Raw genomic sequence first — 11,693 nt, 5'->3', positions numbered from 1 at the left:
TTGGGCCCCCAATATTTGATGAGGTGGTTTGGGCATTAGGCCCAAGCCACCCCACTCATGCGGCACCAGTTAGGCGGCACTAGGCCCGGGGGACAATCTAGGCACTAGGCCTGTGGCTAATAGAGGGCGTTAGGCCCTAGGGTATTTGTGGCCAAATCAGGGATACGATAAGGTGACCCTGGGCACAAGGCCCAGGTCACCCAACGGGCGGCAAGTAGGCGGGCGCTAGGCCCGTGGGCAAAGTCAGGCCTCCGGCCTGTGGGCAGTTAGGGGGCGCTAGGCCCAGCGAAGCAGTGTTTCCCTGAGGTGAGTAAAGGTGGTACTGGGCGCTAGGCTCAGGCCACCCTGAGAGTACGGTAGGTGGGTGAGCTGTGCGGTCCCCACTACTGGGTGTTCTGGGTCGGGTAGAAAAGGGACAGCACCGTTTTATGTTGTAACTCCGATAGTGTGTTATATGTTGTTACCGTGCAGGGCAAAGTGTATGTGTTGTGTAAGTTGTGCATAGTTGTGTTGCACCACACCCACAGAGCTAGTTTGAGGGCTCCGCTGTTGTAGATAGTATAGGGTGTGACACTAGGTCAGAGTTAGGCCCTGCACGGCTGTTTCTCTTTGCCTCCTTACAGGGACCTGTAAGTGGAGAAGATCGGAGTGCAAGACTCGTGACGGTGAGTAGCATCCGTGTACGTCTGTCCCTTGTTTGTCCCCGAGCGCCGGAGTTAGGATTGCTCACGGACGTGAGAATCCCTTTCATCACACTACGTGCGAAAGCGCGAGTGTGTGAAAGCTGGGTAGCTGAGGCTTTGTGCCGGTGATGACCATTCACCCAGCCGGTGAAGGTCGCAGCCACCCCTGGGGTATCCCCTGTTCCACCGGAAGCAGGGTCGATACCCCCTTTAATGTAGACCATTCTCTCCTCAGCTCGGTCGACGGTCAGCTCCAAGAGGGAATCGCCGTGTCCGGATCCGACTGAAGAATTCCAGGTCCGTTGAAGGTTCCGGTACCTGAAGGTGAGAGAGAGCGGTGCCTGGTGAGTACAGAGTCTACACCTGCACGGCAGCAGGCACCACCACACGCACTCGCAGGCCCCCAACCGCACCTCTCACACTTGGCGTAGTCGGCAGGATCAAAGAGACCGGATCACGGACACGATGTGGAACGCCACCAAGAAGACCTCCCTGCGGACGGCTCCGGATAAGACTCACCCCCGGACGTGTGCGGACCAGAGCGACTGGGTGACGGTGTCTGGGGCAGACATCCTGAAGATGGTGCAGCGGTCGGTCCAGCGTGAAAAAGAAGAGCGCCGGGAGAAGGGGCGCAAGAAGGCCGCTGTGACGCCCTGCAAGAAATGTCGGCAAACAGGTCACTTTGCCGACGAGTGTACTTGGCGAGAGACGTCCCCAAAGAAGGTGGTCCAGGAAGCGGACCGAAGACGTCAGAAGGGCCAAGCGAAGAAGGAGTCCTGGTGTTTGCTCTGCGGAAACTACGGGCATGAGCACAACAGTTGTCCTTGGGACGAAGAGTTGAGCGAAGACGAGGTTGATTCCCGGTGTGAAAGCTGTGGAGATCCCCGACATCGGCTCCTGGAATGTCCATGGACGGAAGACAGGACGGACTACGAGGCCACGGTGAAGCAGCTGACGGAATCTCGTCAGCAGCTTTGGGACCGGGTGGCTGCAGAGCCTGTGTGTGCGCTCTGCGAGGCGAGGGGACATGCGCTTCCCGATTGTCCGTGGAATGAAGACCGGATGATTGCGGATGGTCGCGCCCAGAGATGGGAGGAGGAAACCAGGGAAATGGAGCGGAAGGCCTTGCTTGAAGTTAATTCGCAGGTGCCCATTTCCTCTGAGCCGGAACCAACGGGTGAAGATTCCCCAGTGAAGGAGGTGGACCAGGAACCCGTCTTGGAGAAGGTGGCAGTGGCCCTCCCTTGTTGGAAGTGTCGGCGACCAGGACATGCGGCCAGTGAGTGCCCCTGGGAAGATGCCGCGGACCTACTTTGTCCCAAGAAAGTGACCCCAGTAAGGCAGAATCCTTACCCGCATGAGGCGGAGGTGGACGACTGGGAGGTGAAGAGACCACGCTGCGAAGAAAAGCGTGAAGACCCAGTGACTGAGACGTCCGGAATCTCCCCGCGATGGAACCGTCCACGACCAGGACGTGCGGAACAGGAGTGTCCTGGGTACCAAGAGATGCCAGCGGAAGCGAAGGAGTACGCTGAGGAAGTAGCGATGCCAGCGGAAACGAAGGAGTACGCTGAGGAAGCAGAGGTGCCAGCGGAAGCGAAGAAGTACGCTGAGGAGGAAAGTAATACCCCAGTCCAGATATCGGAGGAGGACTCTGACTACGGTGAGCTGTCCGCCGACGAATCCCTCCCAGAACAGATGGAGGACGACTCTGGCATCGGAAGCGCCGACGAGAGTGACTGGCAGGGTCGGGTGGAGTCATGCTCCCAGTTGAATGCCCTCCGTGAAGAGGAGGAGATAGTCCTGGAGCAAGAATACCTACCGGGAGTGCCGAAATGGACCGACGTACGGGGACAGGATCGTGATGCCGTGGGAGGACCCGTTCCAGAGGAAGACACAGGACCTTTGGAGATGCCCCACGAGGAAATTCGACATGTGGTGGCTGTTGCCCGGGAGGAAACGGATGCCCCGGAGGATTCCGCTGTTGGGTGGTGGTTGATACCACACCCGGAAGACAGGGACGAAGCCACAGACGATAACGGAGGGCAAGAGTGGGTGACTGTTGTCCCCGTGGAAGAAGATTCCCCTTGGTGGCCAACGTCGAGCGACCGTGAGGAGATGCCACTCCCCCAGAGGATCCGCCGATGGAGGTCAGGACGCAAGAGGAACCCGGAGCTGGAGGAGGAAGGATGTGGGGTCACAGCTGGTCCAGGCTGGGCCTCCGAATGCACCCTCGCCGGAGGGACCTCGGAATTCCCTGACCCGCGGACAATGGGCGTCGTGAGGAACTTTGTAGGGACTACAAAGGAAAAAGGGGGGGGAAATGTAAGGATGTGCCCTGTGGGCACATCTGTGTTGTCCCTAGTTGGGGACAGCGCTGGGGCAGCTTGTCTGTCCCCAGCGCTGGGTGCGTGGCGGCGGCGGCGGGTGTCCGGTGCAGGGATTACCCTTTTCCCTGCACCGGACCCCAGGCTGGAGGGTTTGAATGTTGGCGCCCTCCGGGAGCCAATCGCGGCTCCCGGAGCGGCGGCCAATCAGGAAGAGACGCGGCGAGCCAATCGGCGCTCGCCGCGTCATAGGCCCCGCCCCCGGCGTCTGACGTCAGACGCCGGGCGGGAGCCGTTCGGACAGGAGGCCGCGCCGAAGAGCGGCGAAGAGGAGAGGGACGCCGGGCGCGCGCAGAAGAGCGCGAAGAAGAGAAGACACGGCCGGGAGCAGCGGAGGAGGTCGTCGGCGCGCCGGAGCGCAGAAGAGGATCCGGCGCCGAGGAGAAGACGACGACCGCGGGGAGAGGAGGTCCTGAGGCCGCGGAAGAGGCCAGAAGACGTCGGCCTGCAGAAAGAAGATGTCCAGCGGCGGCTGGACGCAGGGAAGAGACGGAGGCGTCGCTGGCCAGGACGGGTCAGCGGCAGAAGACGGTGGAGGCCCCCAGGTTAGGTAAGGCCTCAGTGAGGCTATCCTCCCCCTCCCCTTTTCCTCCCTCGACCACCAGGGACGGGCATTAGGCCCGAGGACACAATTCAGGCGCTAGGCCTGGGCGCAGTTAGGAGTTTGGGCCCCCAATATTTGATGAGGTGGTTTGGGCATTAGGCCCAAGCCACCCCACTCATGCGGCACCAGTTAGGCGGCACTAGGCCCGGGGGACAATCTAGGCACTAGGCCTGTGGCTAATAGAGGGCGTTAGGCCCTAGGGTATTTGTGGCCAAATCAGGGATACGATAAGGTGACCCTGGGCACAAGGCCCAGGTCACCCAACGGGCGGCAAGTAGGCGGGCGCTAGGCCCGTGGGCAAAGTCAGGCCTCCGGCCTGTGGGCAGTTAGGGGGCGCTAGGCCCAGCGAAGCAGTGTTTCCCTGAGGTGAGTAAAGGTGGTACTGGGCGCTAGGCTCAGGCCACCCTGAGAGTACGGTAGGTGGGTGAGCTGTGCGGTCCCCACTACTGGGTGTTCTGGGTCGGGTAGAAAAGGGACAGCACCGTTTTATGTTGTAACTCCGATAGTGTGTTATATGTTGTTACCGTGCAGGGCAAAGTGTATGTGTTGTGTAAGTTGTGCATAGTTGTGTTGCACCACACCCACAGAGCTAGTTTGAGGGCTCCGCTGTTGTAGATAGTATAGGGTGTGACACTAGGTCAGAGTTAGGCCCTGCACGGCTGTTTCTCTTTGCCTCCTTACAGGGACCTGTAAGTGGAGAAGATCGGAGTGCAAGACTCGTGACGGTGAGTAGCATCCGTGTACGTCTGTCCCTTGTTTGTCCCCGAGCGCCGGAGTTAGGATTGCTCACGGACGTGAGAATCCCTTTCATCACACTACATGCGAAAGCGCGAGTGTGTGAAAGCTGGGTAGCTGAGGCTTTGTGCCGGTGATGACCATTCACCCAGCCGGTGAAGGTCGCAGCCACCCCTGGGGTATCCCCTGTTCCACCGGAAGCAGGGTCGATACCCCCTTTAATGTAGACCATTCTCTCCTCAGCTCGGTCGACGGTCAGCTCCAAGAGGGAATCGCCGTGTCCGGATCCGACTGAAGAATTCCAGGTCCGTTGAAGGTTCCGGTACCTGAAGGTGAGAGAGAGCGGTGCCTGGTGAGTACAGAGTCTACACCTGCACGGCAGCAGGCACCACCACACGCACTCGCAGGCCCCCAACCGCACCTCTCACACTTGGCGTAGTCGGCAGGATCAAAGAGACCGGATCACGGACACGATGTGGAACGCCACCAAGAAGACCTCCCTGCGGACGGCTCCGGATAAGACTCACCCCCGGACGTGTGCGGACCAGAGCGACTGGGTGACGGTGTCTGGGGCAGACATCCTGAAGATGGTGCAGCGGTCGGTCCAGCGTGAAAAAGAAGAGCGCCGGGAGAAGGGGCGCAAGAAGGCCGCTGTGACGCCCTGCAAGAAATGTCGGCAAACAGGTCACTTTGCCGACGAGTGTACTTGGCGAGAGACGTCCCCAAAGAAGGTGGTCCAGGAAGCGGACCGAAGACGTCAGAAGGGCCAAGCGAAGAAGGAGTCCTGGTGTTTGCTCTGCGGAAACTACGGGCATGAGCACAACAGTTGTCCTTGGGACGAAGAGTTGAGCGAAGACGAGGTTGATTCCCGGTGTGAAAGCTGTGGAGATCCCCGACATCGGCTCCTGGAATGTCCATGGACGGAAGACAGGACGGACTACGAGGCCACGGTGAAGCAGCTGACGGAATCTCGTCAGCAGCTTTGGGACCGGGTGGCTGCAGAGCCTGTGTGTGCGCTCTGCGAGGCGAGGGGACATGCGCTTCCCGATTGTCCGTGGAATGAAGACCGGATGATTGCGGATGGTCGCGCCCAGAGATGGGAGGAGGAAACCAGGGAAATGGAGCGGAAGGCCTTGCTTGAAGTTAATTCGCAGGTGCCCATTTCCTCTGAGCCGGAACCAACGGGTGAAGATTCCCCAGTGAAGGAGGTGGACCAGGAACCCGTCTTGGAGAAGGTGGCAGTGGCCCTCCCTTGTTGGAAGTGTCGGCGACCAGGACATGCGGCCAGTGAGTGCCCCTGGGAAGATGCCGCGGACCTACTTTGTCCCAAGAAAGTGACCCCAGTAAGGCAGAATCCTTACCCGCATGAGGCGGAGGTGGACGACTGGGAGGTGAAGAGACCACGCTGCGAAGAAAAGCGTGAAGACCCAGTGACTGAGACGTCCGGAATCTCCCCGCGATGGAACCGTCCACGACCAGGACGTGCGGAACAGGAGTGTCCTGGGTACCAAGAGATGCCAGCGGAAGCGAAGGAGTACGCTGAGGAAGTAGCGATGCCAGCGGAAACGAAGGAGTACGCTGAGGAAGCAGAGGTGCCAGCGGAAGCGAAGAAGTACGCTGAGGAGGAAAGTAATACCCCAGTCCAGATATCGGAGGAGGACTCTGACTACGGTGAGCTGTCCGCCGACGAATCCCTCCCAGAACAGATGGAGGACGACTCTGGCATCGGAAGCGCCGACGAGAGTGACTGGCAGGGTCGGGTGGAGTCATGCTCCCAGTTGAATGCCCTCCGTGAAGAGGAGGAGATAGTCCTGGAGCAAGAATACCTACCGGGAGTGCCGAAATGGACCGACGTACGGGGACAGGATCGTGATGCCGTGGGAGGACCCGTTCCAGAGGAAGACACAGGACCTTTGGAGATGCCCCACGAGGAAATTCGACATGTGGTGGCTGTTGCCCGGGAGGAAACGGATGCCCCGGAGGATTCCGCTGTTGGGTGGTGGTTGATACCACACCCGGAAGACAGGGACGAAGCCACAGACGATAACGGAGGGCAAGAGTGGGTGACTGTTGTCCCCGTGGAAGAAGATTCCCCTTGGTGGCCAACGTCGAGCGACCGTGAGGAGATGCCACTCCCCCAGAGGATCCGCCGATGGAGGTCAGGACGCAAGAGGAACCCGGAGCTGGAGGAGGAAGGATGTGGGGTCACAGCTGGTCCAGGCTGGGCCCCCGAATGCACCTTCGCCGGAGGGACCTCGGAATTCCCTGACCCGCGGACAATGGGCGTCGTGAGGAACTTTGTAGGGACTACAAAGGAAAAAGGGGGGGGAAATGTAAGGATGTGCCCTGTGGGCACATCTGTGTTGTCCCTAGTTGGGGACAGCGCTGGGGCAGCTTGTCTGTCCCCAGCGCTGGGTGCGTGGCGGCGGCGGCGGGTGTCCGGTGCAGGGATTACCCTTTTCCCTGCACCGGACCCCAGGCTGGAGGGTTTGAATGTTGGCGCCCTCCGGGAGCCAATCGCGGCTCCCGGAGCGGCGGCCAATCAGGAAGAGACGCGGCGAGCCAATCGGCGCTCGCCGCGTCATAGGCCCCGCCCCCGGCGTCTGACGTCAGACGCCGGGCGGGAGCCGTTCGGACAGGAGGCCGCGCCGAAGAGCGGCGAAGAGGAGAGGGACGCCGGGCGCGCGCAGAAGAGCGCGAAGAAGAGAAGACACGGCCGGGAGCAGCGGAGGAGGTCGTCGGCGCGCCGGAGCGCAGAAGAGGATCCGGCGCCGAGGAGAAGACGACGACCGCGGGGAGAGGAGGTCCTGAGGCCGCGGAAGAGGCCAGAAGACGTCGGCCTGCAGAAAGAAGATGTCCAGCGGCGGCTGGACGCAGGGAAGAGACGGAGGCGTCGCTGGCCAGGACGGGTCAGCGGCAGAAGACGGTGGAGGCCCCCAGGTTAGGTAAGGCCTCAGTGAGGCTATCCTCCCCCTCCCCTTTTCCTCCCTCGACCACCAGGGACGGGCATTAGGCCCGAGGACACAATTCAGGCGCTAGGCCTGGGCGCAGTTAGGAGTTTGGGCCCCCAATATTTGATGAGGTGGTTTGGGCATTAGGCCCAAGCCACCCCACTCATGCGGCACCAGTTAGGCGGCACTAGGCCCGGGGGACAATCTAGGCACTAGGCCTGTGGCTAATAGAGGGCGTTAGGCCCTAGGGTATTTGTGGCCAAATCAGGGATACGATAAGGTGACCCTGGGCACAAGGCCCAGGTCACCCAACGGGCGGCAAGTAGGCGGGCGCTAGGCCCGTGGGCAAAGTCAGGCCTCCGGCCTGTGGGCAGTTAGGGGGCGCTAGGCCCAGCGAAGCAGTGTTTCCCTGAGGTGAGTAAAGGTGGTACTGGGCGCTAGGCTCAGGCCACCCTGAGAGTACGGTAGGTGGGTGAGCTGTGCGGTCCCCACTACTGGGTGTTCTGGGTCGGGTAGAAAAGGGACAGCACCGTTTTATGTTGTAACTCCGATAGTGTGTTATATGTTGTTACCGTGCAGGGCAAAGTGTATGTGTTGTGTAAGTTGTGCATAGTTGTGTTGCACCACACCCACAGAGCTAGTTTGAGGGCTCCGCTGTTGTAGATAGTATAGGGTGTGACACTAGGTCAGAGTTAGGCCCTGCACGGCTGTTTCTCTTTGCCTCCTTACAGGGACCTGTAAGTGGAGAAGATCGGAGTGCAAGACTCGTGACGGTGAGTAGCATCCGTGTACGTCTGTCCCTTGTTTGTCCCCGAGCGCCGGAGTTAGGATTGCTCACGGACGTGAGAATCCCTTTCATCACACTACGTGCGAAAGCGCGAGTGTGTGAAAGCTGGGTAGCTGAGGCTTTGTGCCGGTGATGACCATTCACCCAGCCGGTGAAGGTCGCAGCCACCCCTGGGGTATCCCCTGTTCCACCGGAAGCAGGGTCGATACCCCCTTTAATGTAGACCATTCTCTCCTCAGCTCGGTCGACGGTCAGCTCCAAGAGGGAATCGCCGTGTCCGGATCCGACTGAAGAATTCCAGGTCCGTTGAAGGTTCCGGTACCTGAAGGTGAGAGAGAGCGGTGCCTGGTGAGTACAGAGTCTACACCTGCACGGCAGCAGGCACCACCACACGCACTCGCAGGCCCCCAACCGCACCTCTCACACTGGCTCCGGTCAACCTCCTTCACTTGACGGGGGTGTGCCCAAGCAGGGGCCCTCCTGAGCCCTAGTCCAACTCATACTTACCTGGCAGGGGAGATACCATGATCACGAAGGTGGTTCTCCCAGAGCGAGGCTCATCCATTGCACTCCGGGTGTGCTGACCCCTGCGATTTCCCCAAATGCGTGAAACTTGACTGCATAATTTGTGGTAGTGGGGGACTGCGTTCGCGCTTTCCCCTCATCATCTCTGGTAAAAGTCAGATCTTTTTGTGTGCTGCTGGTGCTGTCTCTTCCTTTGCTGTTTCCATCCTTTTCTTCATTTCAACCCTCCCTCCACTGGACCCCTGTGCCCGTTAAGGTGCGCTTCTATCTTTCACTCAGCGCTCTCTTCTCATCTCTTCTCCTGTGCGCTGGCTGCATGCTTCCTTGCTTTTTCCGGCCTTGTACTGTGCTTCGCATATACAACCAATACAGGGCGCTGCAGGACCCACACGGTTTCACTTGCTTTGTAAAGTAGGCCCCCAGATTGTGTCAGATATGAGGGGGAGAGAGAAAAAAAACTTTGCTCCTTCATTTCATGCAGTAGCTTGTCTACTTTGTAAAATGGTAGGCCTCGCTGGGCTGCCGTAGTCTTCCTACACATAGTAAGCGTTTAAATTGAGGCGGCGAAAACTAGAAGAAAGAGAGCATTTTTGGTTTGCGTGCAGATTTTGGGCAGGTGGATTGGTGGCAAAACACAAAGTATTTGTCTATGGTGCTTATAAGACGGGGGACAAAAGAAAAAAAATCACATTTGCTTTTGGTTCACTTGCTTGAGAAATACGCTTTTTGGGCCATTTGGGTGAAACAACTTTTGACGTGTTCAAATCAGTAAAAAGACTAATGGCTTTTTTGAGACTACAAAGTCTTTTGAAAGAAAAAAAAAACAAACAAAAACCAAGGTATAATTTGTGTGAGTGCCGCAGGGGGGATAAGAAAGAAAGAAAAAATAAATAAAAAGAAATCCGTGACGACGACGTTCGGACGAGCGCTAACGTCGGAAAATGGTCTCGGTGCGAGGATGAGAAAACCCTCAGCAGCGAGGGGGTTAAATCTCAAGCTGCCTTTTATATTTTATTTTCCAATTTAAGAACCCATTGAGACATAGGACGGTGCACTGCCTGTTGCTTTTCATATGGAGATGAGGGTTGCAGCTACTGTAACTGTGCCCGACTGCTTTTATGACATGACGGTATGCAAATTCATCTGCTGCAGTGTGCCCTGGGAAGGATTTGCACTAGTTGTGCGCATAGTTTGGGGGTGCTTCAGGAACAGTCACCCTTCCGCCTTCCCATGTCAACGTGAAGAGATGCAGCCTCCCTGCAGTTTTCTTTTCCCGTCCCCTGCCGAGAGTTCACTTGTCATGGCTCCGGTCAACCTCCTTCACTTGACGGGGGTGTGCCCAAGCAGGGGCCCTCCTGAGCCCTAGTCCAACTCATACTTACCTGGCAGGGGAGATACCATGATCACGAAGGTGGTTCTCCCAGCAGAGTCGGCCCTAACCAATATGATGCCCTAGGCAAGATTTTGGCTGGTGCCCCCTAGCACCGCCGCTAGTTCTGCAGGAGATGCCTGGCATGAGTCAGCTGGCAGCTCTGCTAACGTCGGGCACCTTTTGTTTATGAAAATGCATATTATTTGCATTACTATATGGCTAGAAAGCACAAGCAGCTTCTGCTGATTAAAATTATATGCAGCATGCATGTGCAACTGCAGCTGTATCTGCATACGAAATGCTACATTACAGTGATTTCCAGGGATACACGCAACGTAGCATTTCGTATCCAGATACAGCCGCAGTTACACACAGAATATAGGCATGCCGCATATCATTTTAATCAGCAGGAGCTGCTGGTGCCCCTAAGCATACCAAATGCCCTAGGCATTTGCCTAGTTTGCCTATGCCTAAGGCCGGCTCTGTCTCCCAGGGCGAGGCTCATCCATTGCACTCCGGGTGTGCTGACCCCTGCGATTTCCCCAAATGCGGGAAACTCGACTGCATAATTTGTGGTAGTGGGGGACTGCGTTCGCGCTTTCCCCTGATCATCTCTGGTAAAAGTCAGATCTTTTTGTGTGCTGCTGGTGCTGTCTCTTCCTTTGCTGTTTCCATCCTTTTCTTCATTTCAACCCTCCCTCCACTGGACCCCTGTGCCCATTAAGGTGCGCTTCTATCTTTCACTCAGCGCTCTCTTCTCATCTCTTCTCCTGTGCGCTGGCTGCATGCTTCCTTGCTTTTTCCGGCCTTGTACTGTGCTTCGCATAAACAACCAATACAGGGCGCTGCAGGACCCACACGGTTTCACTTGCTTTGTAAAGTAGGCCCCCAGATTGTGTCAGATATGAGGGGGAGAGAGAAAAAAAACTTTGCTCCCTCATTTCATGCAGTAGCTTGTCTACTTTGTAAAATGGTAGGCCTCGCTGGGCTGCCGTAGTCTTCCTACACATAGTAAGCGTTTAAATTGAGGCGGCGAAAACTAGAAGAAAGAGAGCATTTTTGGTTTGCGTGCAGATTTTGGGCAGGTGGATTGGTGGCAAAACACAAAGTATTTGTCTATGGTGCTTATAAGACGGGGGACAAAAGAAAAAAAATCACATTTGCTTTTGGTTCACTTGCTTGAGAAATACGCTTTTTGGGCCATTTGGGTGAAACAACTTTTGACGTGTTCAAATCAGTAAAAAGACTAATGGCTTTTTTGAGACTACAAAGTCTTTTGAAAGAAAAAAAAAACAAACAAAAACCAAGGTATAATTTGTGTGAGTGCCGCAGGGGGGATAAGAAAAAAAGAAAAAATAAATAAAAAGAAATCCGTGACGACGATGTTCGGACGAGCGCTAACGTCGGAAAATGGTCTCGGTGCGAGGATGAGAAAACCCTCAGCAGCGAGGGGGCTAAATCTCAAGCTGCCTTTTATATTTTATTTTCCAATTTAAGAACCCATTGAGACATAGGACGGTGCACTGCCTGTTGCTTTTCATATGGAGATGAGGGTTGCAGCTACTGTAACTGTGCCCGACTGCTTTTATGACATGACGGTATGCAAATTCATCTGCTGCAGTGTGCCCTGGGAAGGATTTGCACTAGTT

General features: G+C 56.8%; 1 non-coding gene and 1 pseudogene across 1 annotated transcript; both read left to right on the top strand.

The window, feature by feature from the left end:
- The first annotated feature begins 8,646 nt into the window (after positions 1-8,646).
- Positions 8,647-8,810, top strand: LOC134959194 (U1 spliceosomal RNA). The gene has a single exon (XR_010187273.1). It is a non-coding gene; the product is annotated as a U1 spliceosomal RNA (small nuclear RNA).
- Positions 8,811-10,510: 1,700 nt separating this feature from the next.
- LOC134959725 (U1 spliceosomal RNA) lies at positions 10,511-10,651 on the top strand (annotated as a pseudogene).
- The last annotated feature ends 1,042 nt before the right edge of the window (positions 10,652-11,693 follow it).

The sequence above is a fragment of the Pseudophryne corroboree genome, chromosome 1, assembly GCF_028390025.1.
Source record: "Pseudophryne corroboree isolate aPseCor3 chromosome 1, aPseCor3.hap2, whole genome shotgun sequence".
NCBI lineage: Eukaryota > Metazoa > Chordata > Amphibia > Anura > Myobatrachidae > Pseudophryne > Pseudophryne corroboree.
This window is presented reverse-complemented; position numbering and strand designations above follow the sequence as displayed.